Source organism: Nicotiana tabacum, chromosome 7, assembly GCF_000715075.1.
Source record: "Nicotiana tabacum cultivar K326 chromosome 7, ASM71507v2, whole genome shotgun sequence".
NCBI classification, from domain to species: domain Eukaryota; kingdom Viridiplantae; phylum Streptophyta; class Magnoliopsida; order Solanales; family Solanaceae; genus Nicotiana; species Nicotiana tabacum.
This window is the reverse complement of record NC_134086.1, coordinates 80,555,380-80,573,382: the sequence shown is the minus strand read 5'-3', so window position 1 is coordinate 80,573,382 and position 18,003 is coordinate 80,555,380. Positions and strand designations below refer to the sequence as shown.

General features: G+C 42.2%; 1 long non-coding RNA gene across 1 annotated transcript; it reads left to right on the top strand.

Annotated features, from left to right (window-relative positions):
* The first annotated feature begins 3,628 nt into the window (after nt 1–3,628).
* LOC142182718 (uncharacterized) lies at nt 3,629–9,106 on the top strand. Its single transcript, XR_012711706.1, has 2 exons — nt 3,629–4,258; nt 8,857–9,106. It is a non-coding gene; the product is annotated as an uncharacterized LOC142182718 (long non-coding RNA).
* Nucleotides 9,107–18,003: the final 8,897 nt, after the last annotated feature.

The following is an 18,003-nucleotide window of genomic DNA, read 5'->3' as shown; positions in this document are numbered from 1 at the left end:
GTCCTAGTGTCGAGATGGCTCTTGGGATGTTGAGTTGCTTATTGCACCTTAGTCATGTTTTTCCTATCGGTGGTATATGGTTCTATCAGTTTCTCTATGGTTGTGGTCATGCATTTTGCGTGTTTGCTATTTATACACATGTGGTTATTGATCGTGTACATTATGGCCTGATGGGTATTTTGTGTAGATCGATATATTTGGACCGGGCTACACACTGCAAAGGAGTTATGTTGGGATACGATCTTTGTGCTTGATTAGGGTTCTTTGCTTCTCCCTTGTGAGATGGGTTCATAGCATTTTGCTTTGTAGTGGTATTTGTTGAACTTGTTGGGTAGTTCTATTATTTGGCTCTCCTTCTATCTCTAGTTATATTCGAGTGGTTACATGTTGAGTGCACAGATTGTGTCATATGTGACTAAGTGGCTTTGGGTGTGGCTTGTCGATCGAATATCTTGTACTAGGTGATATGAGATCATTGGACCTGGAATTAGTGCAATCATACTTGGATAAGGCATATTTGGATAAGTATGCCGTTAATCAGATTATAGTTTGGCAATGGTTCTTGTCGGGCGAGAGAGCTCACGACTTGTCGATCTGATGAGTGGTTATGATTTTCTACATGTCTCTTTCATCCTTGGCAATGTATGGAGGTTCAGAACAAGGTTTTATTTGATATGAGGTATGTCACCGGTACCAGGTTTGTTAATGATCAACTATTATGGTTAGAAGTAATTGGTATGAGTATCTGAGTTATGTGGCATATCATGTGATTATATCTTGGGATATGGTTATGTCTTGATACATCTTGTTTAGACTTATAAAATGTATAGATGCGAGAATCGGGTCTTATAATGTACTTCGAATGATGGAGATTGGGTCCCAAGGTTTGTGGACTAAGGTTGAAGAAAGAACCTTCAGTTAGGTTGTGTTGACGGGTTTATATGGATTGAGGTGATGTAGGGTCACCCATGGCTATATGTATGGTGAGTTTATACAATGGTTTGATGGCTTTGGAATGACTCTTGGCACGTTCGAGGACAAACGCATGTTTAAGTAGGGGAGAATGTAACGACCGAGCTGGTTGTTTTGAGTGTTGGACTTCTGTTCAGTGGTTTGAGGTCTTGAGTTGCTTCATATGATGTATTACGACTTGCGTGCATGGTTGGTTTTGATGTTCGAGAGGTTTGAAATTGATTTGGAAGAGAAATTTCATTTTTGGAGGCTTAAAGTTGAAGAGTTAACCAAAATTTGATTTTTGTGCAAACGGTCTTAGATTCACGTTTTGATGGTCCCGATAGGTTCTTATGGTGATATTAGACTTAGGAGTATGCCTGAATTCGTATTTGGATGTTTCTACAAAGTATTGGCTCTATTTGAAGAAAGTTGGCATTGTTTGGAATGTTCATAGATTTAACCGAGAGTTGACTTCGATGTTATTATTTTGAGTTGTTGTTTAGGGATTTAGAATAGGTTTGTTATGTCATGTGGAACTTGTGTACACAATTTGGGTCATTTCGAGTAGTTTAGACGTGTTCGGCGTAAGTTTGGAATTTGAAAATTTGAAATAGTTCATTAGACTTGAATTCATAGTTTTGATGTCATATTGTGTGTTTGAGGCCTCGAGTAGGTCACATTATGTTTGTGATTGTTGTTGTGATTGGACAGGGTCTCGGGAGCCTCGGGTGTGATTTGGGGTAGTCTTGGACTATGTTAGTAATATTTGGAGCTACTAGTTTCTAATGCCTTAGATGTTCTTCGCAATCGTGAAGGTGTTGTCGCGATCATGTAGTGTACGTTTGAGCTGGGTGTTTTACCTCTCCGCGTTCGCGATTAGGCAGTCGCGTTCAGAGAGGTTTGGTGGTTTGCGAATCGCGTTCGTGAAGCTTGGCCGCATTCGCATTTGAGAGTGGGAGCTGGTGGTTTTTCCTTCGCGGTCGCAATTTTAGGGACGAGTTCGCGAAGTGGTTGGCAGTTGGGTTCATTGCGTTCGCGAGGTTGGTGATGCAAACACGTAGGGTATTTTTACCAATGTTCCTCCTTATGATTCGCGATAGCAAAGCTGGTCTCGCGATCGCGAAGGGTACTCCTGAAGCAGCTGTACAAGATTCTATTTTCGGACTTCAAACTCATTTCATCATATTTTGAGATTGGGAGCTCAGATTGAGGCGATGTTTTAGGCAATTTTCACCACATGGATTGGGATAAGTATTCGTGACTCGGATTTGATTATTATTCATCATTCCATCCTTGATTTTAGCATTTGATTAAAGAATCTAAGTGAGGAAAATTGAGGTTTTTAGCAAAACTTTTCTAAAGTAAAAATTTGAGATTTAAATATCAATTCGGAGTCGGATTTGGATGAAACTTGTATGGTTGGACTCGTATTCGAATGAGTTGTCAGAATTTTTGAGTTTTGTTGGGTTCCAAGGTGCAAGATCAGATTGACATTTTGGTTGACTTTGAGTATTTGATTAAAGATTCGGCCTTTATCATTTCGGTTTGATTCATATGGCACTATTTGAAATTATTGAGATGTTTTGGCTAGATTCGAGCTATTCAGAGGTCGATTCATGCAAGAAGGCATTTTTAGAGTATTATTTTAGCTTGTTTAAGGTAAGTGTCTTGCCTAACTTTGGTTGAGGAAATTTTTGCTACTAAATTATATTGTTTGCTACATGCGGGGGTGATGTATATATAAGGTGACAAGTTTATATACATGTGCCATGGGTATACGTGCTAGGGGTAGATTCTAGCTCACTCTATGCTTTTCTTGGTTGAGTATCGTACTTGATTCTATATATTATTCCATTAGTTGTCTACGAGATCATAATAAACCATGCTAAAGATATGTTGTGGCTATACGTACCGTATTTTAAATATGTTGAGCAAATCTTGAGACTTATGCTATACTTGCCTTAGAGGCATACACACGTATGTTATGAACACACAACCCTACTTGTTTTTGTGTTGTGCTTTAGTTGGGACGTGTACATTCTGTGATATATATGTGATCTTTTGTATGACTACTTGAACTTAGTTTCTATAACTAAATTAGCCATAGTCACGATTTACCCGCATTTTTATTGTCATTATGTCCTGGTGCACTTTATTGATGAGTTATGAGGATATGCCTGTAGACATGTGATTTTTGACCCTCCCCAAGATTTTTTATATATTAGCGTAAAATATTCAATTTAGGCATAATATAAATATATTAAGTAATTTTGACTCTTTTATTTTATGTTATTACAAGAAAACAAAAAAATCACAAAAATAGGTTCATTAATGTTTTGTAGTCATTTTTAATCTAAAAATATATATATACAAAAAAATTATCGTATTTTTATAGATAATATGACATTTGAAAATACCAAAAATTAGATTTGTTTTAATGGTTAGTTTTATTTTAACAATTATTTGAATAGTAGGATTAATTAATAAATGAGCCCGTATTTTTAATCAGGAAAAAAATAGAACTTGAGGTCGAGCAACCCATTTTAGGCCTAATTTTGGACCTAGCCCATAATTGCCAAGCCCATAATTCCTAGGCTCATACCCCTTAACCTAAAAAACCCTACAATCTACAATATAAAAAGGGGAACCTAAAAATCTCGGGGGGGGGGGGGGGGAACAAAAAAAGAGGCAGAAGAAACAAAAAAACAGTGACAAAAAAAGAGGCAGAAGAAACAAAAGAGGAATGAACGAAAGGAACGAAGAAGTTGAAAAAAGATGCGCATGAAAAAATGAAAAAAAGCTGAAAACAAACAGAAAATGGCTGCGCAGCCTTGACACCCACGAGACCCCCCCTGCCTGCATCGTCTTCTTCTTCATTCAAACCCCTCCCCCTCGTTGAAAAACGTTTTCAAGCGGAAAAAACGACCCCGCCCCCGACCGTCATCTTCTCCAAACGACCACCCCTGTAGCCTACGCCACTGCTCGCGCCCAAAAACGACCTCATCTCCGCTAGCTATTCAACAAAAAAACCGCCGGAACACCAACCAAACAAACCCGTCTCTAGCCACCATCACCAAGGCTCGCCGGAAATGGCGACCAAAAGTGACGAAGAGCCATGGACGTGACTGAAACCTGCAAATCCGACATCCCTTTTGAAACCTTTAGATCTGTCCAAGATAACACTTGAACACAAAAAAAATTCCGGTCGGGTTCGAGCTCGTTGATAGATTTTTCGGTCGAGCTTCGGTGGTGGTTTGGTCTTGGTTCTGGTTTACTTCTTCTTCGATTTTTATTCGCGTTTCAGGTATGTACTTTCGATTCGACATGCTGTAACTGTCGCTGGATGCTCCCTTATACTGAAATATGTAATAATCTTTTCTTCATCACTCTGAAAATTTCATTACTCGTATTCCTTTCCTCTGTTTCATTTCGTCACGTACGTGACGATCCGATGCTTTAGTTTCGGCTGCTGTCAATGTTTCTTAGATTACTCATAGGTGTAATACCGGTTTCTCGGTCGAAATTGCTTCATAGTTAATCTCGTCGATCGAAAATAGTTTGCTGAAATTAGTGTCAGATCTCCTCTTTTCCATATGTTGTTTCAATTGAATTTTATTTAGTGAAAGTGGTGTTGTATCTAATTATAATGGCTGAACACTACTGTTCCCATTTTCGAATCCTTAATTCTAGCTTCGCGATAATTGCAGAATCAATTTACGAAATCAAGAATATCCGTGATTGCTCCGTTTGAGTACAAGTTCTTTAGAAACTGAGATGTGCCATTAGCGAATTTTCCGTGGCCTTCGCAAATTCGAAAACGCGTAGTTATTTTAGGCGCGTATTTTAAAATTTACCTTTCTAAATTCGGGTGTGCATTTCATGTGACCCAAATCCAAATCCTAAAACGTTAAATAAAATATGTTTAGGATTGCGAGTGCATTTCATGTGACGCGATCCAAAGACATGTTTTAAACGACGTTCAATCTTTCCTTAAAAATTGAATAAAAGTGGTTGAAAGTTAAAATTTGCACATAGGTTCATAATTGTTTAAAATCAGATAATTTAGCTAAATATAACAGTTAATAGAATTCCTTACTCGAATTTCTGGTTCGCGGACTGTTAAACAGAGTCATATTTTCCTCGATTCGGGATTCAACCGGTGACTTGGGACACCATAAATCTCCTAAGTGGCGACTCTGAATTTCTTAAAATAAATCCCGTTTCGATTGTCCTTTAATTGGAAAAACTCCCTTTACCTATACCCTTTTCCGGGGTGTAGGTGAAAAAGGAGGTGTGACAGCTCTGACGACTCTGCTGGGGATCGAACCCAGAATCTCTGGTTCAGGGTTCAAGAATTCGAGCTTAGAATAATTGTTATAGTTGACTTTATCCATTATTTGATTTTGTTACATGATTTGGGCCTAATGTGCTAATTGATTGCTTTTACCGCTTTGATATTCCGTGAACTGTATATAAACTGTTGTGAAATCCCTCTTCTCCCTGAGTCTTCTAAATCATGAAGAAGTGTGCACTTCGTGTGACTTCTTTTCTGTTAGAGTCATATCCCAAATTTAGAACGAGGTTCGGACAAGTTGCAAAGCCGGCGAAACTTCTGTATTCCCGGTACGCTGCCCCCCCTCGGCTCGAGCTGTCCGCTCGGGTAAGCCAGGTCTAGAACAATAAACCCAGGTTTTGAACCTAGAATAACTCAGCCTCATGCCGAATCCCTAGTAGCACGTTTGTTTGCATCATGTGCATTTGACATTGGGGACTTAACACAGGGATTGGGTCCGTCTAGGACAGGTGTACCCAAAATAACAAACCATCTTGATGCATCCTATGTGCTACATGTTGCATTTCTTCAAGGGTAAAAGGGTCATTTGGCGGACCAATGATAATTGAGAGCAAATGAAAAAAAAGAAGAAAAAAAGAGAGGCTGAAGTGTGAAGATAAAGCGAGCTTGAAAATTCAAATTTTTTTTTGCACTTTTTCATCATTTGTCGAAAATCAGAAAATCAAAAAAAAAAAAGAAAAAGAAAAAAAAAAGATTTTGCATGTTTCATCATTTTTCGAAAAAAAAAGAAAAAAAATCTTATTCTCACCTGTATCCAATCTGCCCGAACTACGCAAACCTTATTCTCGTCTTTCCGGGCGTGATACGTAGGCAACCCACATAGGGTCCGGTCTTCCTAGTAATTCTTAGGTTCTTGGCTTCGCGGGGTCATAGCCAAATTTTGCACTTCTAGCCACCTTTTGGCCAAATAAGTCATTTTGCAAAAGTAGCCTCAATCATGTCAACCATGTGTCTAGTAAGGAATATTTTTATCTCACATTGTGTTGGTTTAAGTTTTCTTATACAGGTGTGGATTTATTTACCGGAGTTTAAGCATGACAGACACCCCGTGACCATCTGTAAGCACGTGATTTTTGCTTTACGAGCAATCGCTCCAAAAGAAAATAAAAATAGTAACAAATGGTTTCGCTGTACAAATGTTTGAGTTTTCGTGACATGTGTTGTTAGTCATTTGTGGGTCTGTCCATTTTTGCATTTAATCATTAACAAACAAAATATGTATGTAAGGATGATTAAACCATAATTCGGTCAGTAAAAGAAAATCCAAAAATAGATATATATATGTGTGCATCGTTTGTTCTAGATTTTTAACTTACTTAAATAATTTTTGTGGTAATTGTGTTAAAATGTTGCATTGTTGTTTAGTTTTAATTTCGTTATTTATTCTTTTTATTTTTATTTTTATTTTTTGTTTTAAAAGAAAAAATGAAATTAGAAAACAAAAGTGAAGGAAATCGGTTTGGGCCAGAAATTAAACAAAATAACTGGCCCAACCAGCACTCAGGCCCAGTCCAAATCCGGTTGCCCAGATACCTCCTGAAACGACACCGTTTCAGGCCAATCCATCTCAGCCGTTCCAATCAATCCAATCCAACGGTCCAGGATCACTTTCAATAACCCAGGTTCAAACCCGACCCAAATCTGACCCAACCCCTCACTTAAACCAAACGACCCCGTTTAACTACCAAACGACCCCGTCTCAGTTCTCACCCTCAGATCCAAGCCGTTGAGATCATCTGATCTAACGGCTCAGATCCAATCCCATAGACCATATATAAACCTTCCCTTATACCCACGCCCCCTATACCAACACCCCACCCCTTCGTCCCCAAGTCGAACCCGGACCTCCCATTAGAAACCCTAGCCGCCCTCGTCTCCCTCGCCATTAAAGCCGGCGGCATGGACGCCGGTGGCCACCTCCTGAACACCCTAAGCCCCCCTCACTCTCCTGAACATGGATCTGTTACTCCCTAGACTCGAATCACTTTCCTTCGACTCGAATCTTCATTTGAAGATTTGAGTCGAACCTGGACCTATGCCAAACCACCCCAGCTTCATACCAGACACTCCCCTGACCTTCCTCGTGACCAAACCAAGCTTGGTTTGGTCCGAATCTACCCACAACTCCCTAAAAATCCGATCTGGAAATCCAGACTTTAGAACACATGCACCTGGGGAATCCGGCCGGTTTGGACATGGGTTTGAGGTCTAATAGACCTTAATCAAGGTGTTCTCATGTGAGAACACCCTGATTAAAGTTTGTTCGGCCTCAAAAGTTCGAAGTTGAATCAGATTTGGGTCTGTTTGATTTAAACATTTTCGGTAAGTTTTCCTTTCTTTTGTTTTATTTCTAAATAAGTTGTCAACATATTTCTTTGTGTTTGTTTGTTATTTTGTTATTTTTCATTCGAACTTCTTTCATCTCTGTAAAGACCTTTTATTTGGTCAATTGGTTTCTGTGTATGATTTGAATGTATTCTGTGATGTACATGTTCGATTAGAGTAGTCGTCAAGCGAATTAATTCATATAGCCCTAGTAATTGAACAAAAACTGTCTGATGCCCTTTAGGTCCCTGTATGTGTTGTTTATTTGAACGACTGATTATTACCTGTTATAATTAGTATAGTCGACTCGATAAATGTCGTCGATTAGTTTTCTATAACTAATGAATCGAATGAGCTAATAATGTCGCATGACTAGTGAGCCTGTATTGTGATTTGAATGTTGGGCATTACCCATGAATGGTAGTCTGTAACTACATTGTAAACAATTAAAGGCCGGGTTGGGGCAGTTCTGAAATCGAACGTTCAAAGCCCAAAGTGCCCTGATGCTGCAATAGGCAGGGCAGTAATAATCCAGGGTTAACAAGGGCATTCTGGGGTGTCGAAAAAGACAGAAAAGATTAGATAAATGGGCTGACAAGTAGGGTACTAATTTAGGATTAAACTAATACCAATGGGGAACAAGACACAAGGGTATGGGGCTTAAATTGAATAATAAAATGATGCCCATAACTCCTGATTTAAACAAAACCAGGCGTGGGGAATAAAGGGGGCTGACACCAAAAGATGCTTAGGCATGGGCCTTGAAGGGTATGGGCATTCTGCCAATTGGCAGGGCAGGCAGCTCAGCTGTACTGGTTCATTTGGCCTATAAATAGGCCATTTGATAACTTAAACGGGGATTTTTTGGAGTCTTCAGAAAAGAAAAACAAGAAACATAAAGTCTCAGAATATTGTAACCAAACACTGTCTGAAAATTACATAAGAGTTTATGTTGGTTTAGCTGTCTTGGCCAATTACTGTTGGTTGCCTGTTTGAGCTGTTTGTGGTTGTTGAATTGCTGGGGTGTTTACATTGAATACTCTGCTGTCTCTGCTGGTTCCTACTTTGTTTCTGGGATTTGTTGTTTGTTGCTCGACTACTCGGGAGCTTCATCTTTGTTGGTTAATTTTGCTGCTGTGTTGTTGCTGTGTGTCTGCTGCTGCTGTATTCGTTGCATACTACTCAACTGATCACTCTCTTTCTTCCTTTCCTTCCTATACCAGGTACACACCCAATACACTGTCAGATGTAGCTGGAAATTTGAGCATGAATGTAAATGAAAGACCTGAAGAATTTTGTTTATATACATAGTTTGCCCTTTTAAATATCATGTGATGTAGGAAATTTTATGCCTGTTTTGGATGCTGGAGATAGCCTTCAGGCCTGATAACTATCAACGAATGTTAGTTGAATGTTAGATTGTGTATATAGGATGGTGATAAGAGTATGCCTAAGGCAACAAGTTGTATCTCAGATTTAGTGCAATAGTGTAGTATAAGCATGTAATGTAGGCCAAGCATAAAATTCGTACACTAAATAAGTTCTTTCCTTTCCAATAAATTGCTATATATAACTCTTAAAACCATGTCTTAAGATCAGGAACACAAATTCAGGGCCTCAACCTCACAAGGGTCGAGTTCAGGCCAAAACAGGCCAAGTCGGCCTGCTTCGAACAAGCAGTGGCCCAGGTCTGGCCAATCACGCTGGGCTGGATTTGGGCCCGTCATTACTTGTTCGGATAGCTTCGTTTCTGATTGTAGGCATTTCTGAATGTCGTTACCAAACAACTTGCAAGCATGTAATTAATTAGGACTATCTACTGTTTTCAATTGATAAGGACAAACGCGATAAGAAACGTAGTTGCTATAGGATATCCTTTTAAAATAAGAACGAGATGAGCCTCGATGAAAATAAACAAAACGCGCAAATGCGGGGCCCTTGTTTAAATGTATATTATCAAAGCATTTAGGTTCCAGGACGGGTTGTTTAGCAAATCTCACAACCCTCCTAAAATAACAATACGATAGACTCTTTAGGACGCGCCTTAATAAATCTTACCTTCTTAAACTAGGGTGCGCATTTATGCGACCCAAATCCAATTCTCAACGGAGTCGAAATGTGTTTCTAATCGCGGGTACATTGACTGTGACGTGGTTCGAGATGCATGTCCATGACGTTGCAAATTCATAAAAAATAAAGAACGAGATGAGCCTCGCCAAATAAAACATACAAATCGAGGGGCCCTCAGTCAATATTTGCTTTTAAAAATTATTTGGACTTCGGGATGGACCGTTTAGTAAAATTCCACGGTCTTACCCAAAATAAATACGCTAGTCGCTTTAGGCGCGTCTTTAATAATTTAATTTTCTTAAACTCGGGTGCGCATTGATGTGACCCAGATCCAAATCTCAACGGAGTCAAAGTGTGTCGACGACCACGGGTACATTGATTGTAACGCGGTTCGAGATACATTTTCACAACGTTGCAATTCTTGATAAAAACAATAAAATGATAAAAGCGGTTAAAAGTTAAATTTTGCACATAAGTTCACACTTGTATAAAATCAGATAATCAAGCCGAATATGACAGTTGAGCGACCGTGCTAGAACCACGGAATTCGGGAATGCCTAACACCTTCTCCCGGGTTAACAGAATTCCTTATCCGGATTTCTGGTACGCAGACTGTAATATAGAGTCATTATTTTCCTCGATTCGGGATTAAAATTGGTGACTTGAGACACCCTAAATCTCCCAAGTGGCGACTCTGAAATAAATAAACCAATCTCGTTTCGATTGTCCTTTAATTGGAAAAAACTCCCCTGCGCCCTCGCGGGTGCAGAAAAACGAGGTGTGACAGCTCTGGCGACTCTGCTGGGGATCATGACCCAGAACCAATGGTTCAGGGTTAAGAATTCGAGCTTAAAATAATTGTTATTATTTGGCTTTATTTATTATCTGATTTTTACATGTTTGAGCCTAATGTGCTAAATGCTGCTGTTACCGCTTTGATATTATTTGGACTGTATATAAACTGTGCCGAAACCCTTCTCTTCTTACCTACGGGGAGAAGCTCGCTGGTCGAGACTCCCTATTCTGTTAGTGTCAATACCCGAAATAAGAAAGAGGACGGATAAGTTACGAAGCCGGACGGCCTTTTGGTTCCCGGTAAGTTGCCCCTCCTCGGCTCGAGTTGTCCGCTCGGGTACACTGTCTAGAACACTGACCCAGGTTTTGAACATAGAATAACGTGACTTCATGCCGGATCCCTAGTAGGAACGCTTATTTGCATCATGTTGCATATGACTTAGGGGACTCAACACAGGGGTTGGGTCCGTCTAGGACTAGCGACCTGATATGAAAAGACCATTCTGATGCATCCTATTGTTTTTCGTGCATTTATTTGTCTCATGCCCGCATGCTGACCGGTGTTTGAATATTTGGAAAATTATGAAAAAAAAGGGGGAAGGAATAGCGGTTAAGGAGTTAATTGTTTATTTTTGAAAAAAAAAAAGGCCAATGCCAAAATACCGTCAAAACTCTGCCGAAATTTTGAAAAAATGAAAAGAAAATGTCTTATTAGTTTTGTTTTATTGAATGCAAAGGGAAAATAGAAAAAGAAGAGAAAAAAAGGGGTCGTCGTTCTGCTTTTATATACTTTTTATATATATATATATATAAAAAAAAGGGGTTTTCATAAAGTTTTATAAAAAGTATACGTCTAAATAAAGTTTTATTTTTTTTCACTTGGCATAATCACCCTAATAAATGTGCAGGATGAGCACGGTACAAAACGAACCTTTTTCAGTAATGACCAAGATCCCGTTTGAGTTGCGGTTATGGTGGAACGACTTAGGCAAAGAAGGGCAAGACAAAGTAAGGAAATATTTGAAAGGTCTCCCGGACCTACTAAACGTTCAGCCTCGGGGTGATATCATCAGATCATTGGTCACTTGTTGGGATTCCGCACACAACGTGTTCCATTTTTCGGACTTCGAGCTCACCCCGACGTTGGAAGAAATAGCAGGGTACATCGGGATTGATGAAGCCCCTTTTAGGTTCAAATACTTGATTGCACCTAGAGCTATCACGGTACACAGGTTTCTGGATTTCCTAAAAATACCTCGGACGTTCCACCATCCAGATCTTGCCAAAGGATTCTGCAGTCTCCACCTCATATATGCTAGATACGGCCACGTGGGCGGGTTCAATAAGCCAGATTTCAAACTATGCAGTAGAGGCAACCGACAAAAGTGGGACGAACACAGGCTAGTGGCTTTTATGACAGCCTTTCTGGGTCTTATAGTGTTCCCTAGGAAAGATGGAAACATTGATCTAAGGATAACCGGGGTCGTCAATACTTTGCTTACCCAAGATAAAAGTACTCTGGCGCCTATGATTATGGCTGACATTTTCCGGGCTCTCACCGCTTGTCGAGCCAGGGGCGACTTTTTCGAAGGATGTAACCTACTGTTGCAAATGTGGATGACCGATCATCTATGCCATCGCTCCTCACTTTTGGGTTATGGTTCGCCAGAGAAAACTTGTATTGGAGAATTCTACACGAGAATCAAAGGGCTCAATTTACCTGAGGGAGTCACATCATGGACCTCATTTCTCCGAACTCTCACTGACAGCCAAATCCAATGGACACTCGGATGGTCACCTATCGAGGAAATCATATACATGCCGGCAACCCGGCCTCACTTTCTGTTGATGGGACTGAAAAGTATCCAACCCTATGCACCGTATCGGGTTTTGAGGCAACTTGGGAGGTACCAAGTGGTACCGAAAGATGAAGATTTGAGTACCCAAGTGATTGAAATCAGTCCGAACGGTCGTTTCCCTGAAGAAGAAGTTCGCCAAATTTGGAGTGAATGCCAACATCTGACAGCAGACACTTGTGTGATTGATACGGCAAAAGGGGAAGTCGCCCCGGGATATCACGCTTGGTTTAGAGGTAGCCTGTCCTACGAAAGACCGGCTAAGAGGCCGCATCTCAAAGATTTCGTAGAATCATCCCAAGGACAATGGAACTGGTTAGCAAAAGAGAAGGGTTATCAGGCAGAGATTGGCGATTTGAAGCTACAAATGGACAGTCTGAAATTCGATAACAGCGTACAAATCGCGGCGGATCGAAGCGAAAAGAATAGATTGATCCAAGAGAATGAAGAGCTAAAGGCCTAAGTCCAAAAATTGAGATTGTTTCTTGATGAGCATCCCAGAAGTCGATCAGACCAGCGGTTGATAAAGGGTTTGAAAAGAGAGATCACGAAATGGCGAGACAGGTTAGAAGAATCCGAAAAGTTCATGACAGAGTTCAAGGCACGGTGGGGAACAAGAGTAGATAAGCATCGCCGATGTTTGAACCAATTGAAACATGACCACGAGAAGACTGTGGCCAAAATAAAGAGGGAGATGGCTACACTTGAGTTTAAAGCAGTTAAGCAGGCCGGGGATTTCCAATCGGAGAGTAGATACTGTTACGACTTGTTGGCCCAAATGAAGGAAGAAGTGCGGCAGCTAAGGGATCAGCATATACAGGACTCACAGGTATTCAAGACGTGCAGTGATCAGATAAGACACCTACTCATAGAGAGGAAACAAACTAGAGACAAGATCAGGGCCATTGCCCATGCCATCATCAGAAGGTGTCGGCGGTGTGAAAACATGACCTGCGTTACCGTTCTCCCAGCAGTGATGGGTTATGTCAAACAGACCATGCACGAGTTGGAGCAGCTCGAAAGGGATCTCGCACCTAGAACCGCGAAAAGGCCGAACGACGCCTCGCGGGTCCCTAAGTTGGAAAATTAACCTCTGGTCGAGTCTTGTTTTAGTTGAGCTTTGATGTTTTCCCATATGTTGTTTTCCACTTTTCCTTCAATCAAATAGGGTCAAAGAACCGTGGAGTCTGTACTGTTGCTATTTTGTTTGAAGCAATGTGTAATAGCAAATTTTGATAATGAAATTAAGTGACTCCGGAAGAATTTCTATGTGTCTTTACTTTGAGGCAGAACTACGCCTGGTCTGATTCACGCGGGGACGTGATACGTAGGCAATCCCCATAAGATTCGACCGCTTTTAATAAATAAAGAAAAGAAAATGTAAATAAAATAAAATGCGGGGTTTCGCAAAATACTTTAAGAGACGAATGAACAAACCGGGATGACACATGTGGTTTGAAGCAAAGCATGTAGAAACGGTTAACTGCCTAGGTGCATTGCATCCTCTATGTGTTATGATCAAATCTGTTAAGCTCTAACACTAACAAAGTTTGTTGTTGTCTGATACCAGACAGTTAGTTGTTAAAGAATTCTGGCAACACATTCATACCAAACCAGATCCAAAGGACCGGTAGCAACAAGCATGACTACTTCAGAGAATAGTAATGAGGAAGAAAGGCCGATGAGCCAGTTGCTAAAAGAGGCAATGGAAAAGATTGAAAGGATGGGACTAGAGATGCATGCAATGCAGCTAGCCCTGGCCAAAACACAAAAGAGCCCTGAGACACTGAGACACATGCTGGAGTACCCTCACTCTGGCCCTTCCACAAGCCGCCCAAACCCCCTCTATCATCAAGAAAGAAGCCCTCATGATTCCCAAGCTCCACCACCCCATCAACCTCTCCCAACACCCAACATTCCCATTTTTGTGGGACCTACATCAGCCCCTTTGCAGCGAACGACTAGTGAGCCATTGTTTCAGGCTCACGACACCCAATACTATCCCCCGAGCCTACATTCCACGCACCGGAACCACAGGCTTACAATCCCCATTTGGAAGTACCGGCAGAGGTTGAGAAGCCGGTTAAGGCCCCTGAACAGGATGAAGTGTTGAGAAAGTTCAAAAGCCTGGAGCAATCCTTCAGGAACTTGCACGGGCTGGGCAATCAAGTCAGCGTGGCATACAAAGATCTGTGCCCTTTCCCAGATGTCCAACTCCCGGCTGGGTTCAAGATGCCCAAGTTTGATTTATATGAAGGGCACGGTGATCCCATGGCACATTTGCGGGGATTCTGTAGCAAAATGAGAGGGGTAGGAGGCAAGGATGAGCTTTTGATAGCTTATTTCGGCCAAAGTCTGAGCGGATCTGCACTGGAATGGTATACCAGGCAGGATTTCAGCAGGTGGTACACGTGGGATGACCTGGCGCAGGCTTTTGCAGGTCATTTCCAGTACAATCTAGAGATAGTCCCTGACCGTCTCACGTTATTGAGAACTGGGAAAAAACCCGGGGAAAGTTTTCGCGAGTTCGGGTTCCGCTGGAGAGAACAAGCAGCTAGGGTCGATCCTCCCATGAGAGAGGGAGAGATGGTAGACTATTTTTGCAGACATTGGATCCAACCTACTTTGGTCACTTGGTGACAACGGTTGGAAAATCTTTCAACGAGGTGGTCAAAATAGGGGTCATGATAGAAGAAGGTTTGAGGTCGGACAAGATCTTAAACTATTCGGCACTTAAGGCCACAACCCAGGCTATTCAAAGCGGCACGGGAGGTGCGCTAAGAAGAAAGAAAGAAGAGGTTGCCACGATCGAGGCAGGCAGTTGGTCCAGGGCTGGCAGGCCGCACTACAACCAACCCAGGCCTCACAGGTCAAACTACCCATACAACCCACCACAAAATTTCTATCCACCTCGAGCACCACATTGTTCCGTACACCAAGCCCAGGTATACACTCAGCCTCCGGTTCGCCCACAATGGCGCGCACCGGCTCCCCAGAACATATATGCACCACCACAAAACACCTACCCTCCACCAAGGGCATATAGAAATCCTTCAGGGGCAGGTTTCCGGGGAAATCCAGATGCCAGGAATGACAGGTTGCGGAAGCAAAGAACCTTCACCGAACTGGGAGAAACCTACACCGCTGTGTTCCACAAGCTGCGGCAATTGGGTTTGGTTAGTCCTGTCCATACTCGGGAACCAAATCCCCCGCCTCAGAATTTGGATCGTTCAATCAGTTGTGAATACTGTTCAGGGATGCTCGGGCACGATACCGAGAAGTGCTGGAAGTTAAGGCATGCCATACAGGATCTTATTGACACCAATAAGATCGAGGTCCAGACACCCGAGGCTCCTAACATCAACCAAAACCCACTGCCAGCGCACCACGAAACTCACATGATTGAGTTGGTGTGTGAGGGAGGAGAATTAAGAAAACCCTCACAAACAGTGATGATGATCCAAGCCGCCCCGAAAGAAGTCTTAACCAGTGGAGGAATGAGTGTACAGTCGCAGGGAGAAGGCGTCAAGCCGGTAGTGATATTGGGGAAGAGCCCGTCCGTCATAGCAAGCAAACCCGAGCCAAGCAAGTTGGTAATACCAGGGATCCTGCCCACACCGGCAGTCGTGTTGAAAGGGGTATGTAGAGAACGGGTGACCATAAAGCCTGTGGTCCAACTGCCGATGATTGACAGCAGGGCTGTGCCTTGGAAATATGAAAAGGCAGTGGTGACGTACCAAGGAAAACAGGTGGAAGAAGTCAGTTGTGAAGCGCAAGGGTTGACTCGATCAGGTCGATGTTTTGCTCCAGTGGAGTTAAGAAAAACCAACCCAGTGGCAACCAAGAAGCCAGTGTCAGAAGAAGAGGCTGAAGAATTCCTGAGGAAGATGAAAGTACAAGACTATTCTGTGGTTGAGCAGCTGAGGAAAACACCTGCCCAGATCTCACTATTGTCATTACTCCTCCATTCTGAGGAACATCGTCGGGCCCTGTTAAAGATATTGAACGAGGCCCATGTACCCAGTGAGATTTCTGTAAACCACCTGGAAACCATTGCCAGCAAGATTTTCGAGTTGAACAGAGTGACATTCTCAGATGATGACCCGCCGGTGGAAGGTACGGAGCATAACAAAGCTCTATACCTAGCTGTCAAATGTGAAGACTCGGTGGTAACTCGAGTATTGGTGGATAACGGCTCAAGTGCCAATATTTGTCCATTATCCACCCTGGACCAGTTAAAGATTGACCGTGGGAGAATCCGGGAGAATAGCATCTGTGTCCGGGGGTTTGACGGAAACGGAACCGCCACTGTGGGGGATGTTGTACTTGAATTAACCATTGGTCCGGTCCTATTTACCATGGAATTCCAGGTATTGGACGCCACGGTATCTTACAACTTGCTGTTAGGACGACCCTGGATTTATGCAGCTAAAGCGGTGCCTTCCACCCTACATCAGACAGTGAAGTTCGAGTGGGAAAGACAAGAGGTCGTGTTGCACGGCGAGGATACAACATGCACCATGAGCGGAACCATTGTGCCTTTCATAGAGACCACTGATGACAAGGGTCCCGGGGTCTACCAGATTCTCGATACAGGGTCGGCCAACAAAATTTCTGAAGGAGAAATCATCCCGCACCCTAGGGTGACTGCCGCAACAGTCATGATGGTATCAGAAATGCTGGGTAATGGGTTTGTGCCGGGAAAAGGCCTGGGAGTTGAACTTCAAGGGATAGTCCAACCTGTCTCCCTTCCTAAGAATCTGGAAACTTTCGGGTTGGGGTTCAAACCAACCGCAGCAGACAGGAAGCAAGCGCGAAAAATGAAGAAGAGAGTCTGGTCTCTGCCTAAACCAGTGCCACGCCTCTCAAGGTCTTTTGTTAAAGCTAGTGCCAAGGGGTCAGCGATCCCAAAGATTCGAGGACCTTTGATCGGCATAAGTGAAGACCTGGATCAGAGTTTTGAGAGACTATTCGCGGATGTCAGTATGGTGGAAGCTGGAGAGGGTTCCAGCAGAGCAGAGATACAATTCGTGGGGCCTGAGGCCAAGACCAACAATTGGACGGTTACTCCTCTTCCTGTCCGAGGGGAGTCTTGGTAGTAGGCTTTGATTAATGTTTTGTTTGTTTGTTTGTTTGATCGGATTATTCAAGGGTGTAATCCCAATTTTACTTTCGTTTTGTAAAAGTGTGAACCCTTTTTATCCTGCAAATTTAATAAAGTTCTTTTCTTTTGTCCCATTTTAATTTCTTGTTTTGTTCTTTTTCCTTCTGAACAGTTCTCTTTTTACTGGTCCTAATGACATGGCATACACAGCGGAGTTTCGACCTAGTCTAATAAATCAATCTAAATCTGACTCAATGATGCAAGAGGTCGTTTGTGATAATGAATCCGAATGTGACGAAGGGGAGGCCTTCGAAGAAATAAACCGAGAACTGTGCCAATTTGAAGAGAAACCCAAGCCTAACCTAAATGACACTGAGGCTGTGAACCTAGGAGACGCTGATAACATCCAAGAGACCAAAATTAGCATCCACATTGAGCCGAATGTCAAAGCAGAATTGATCGAAACTCTCAGGGAATTCAAAGATGTTTTTGCATGGTCATATGATGATATGCCTGGATTGAGCACCAATTTAGTGGTTCACAAA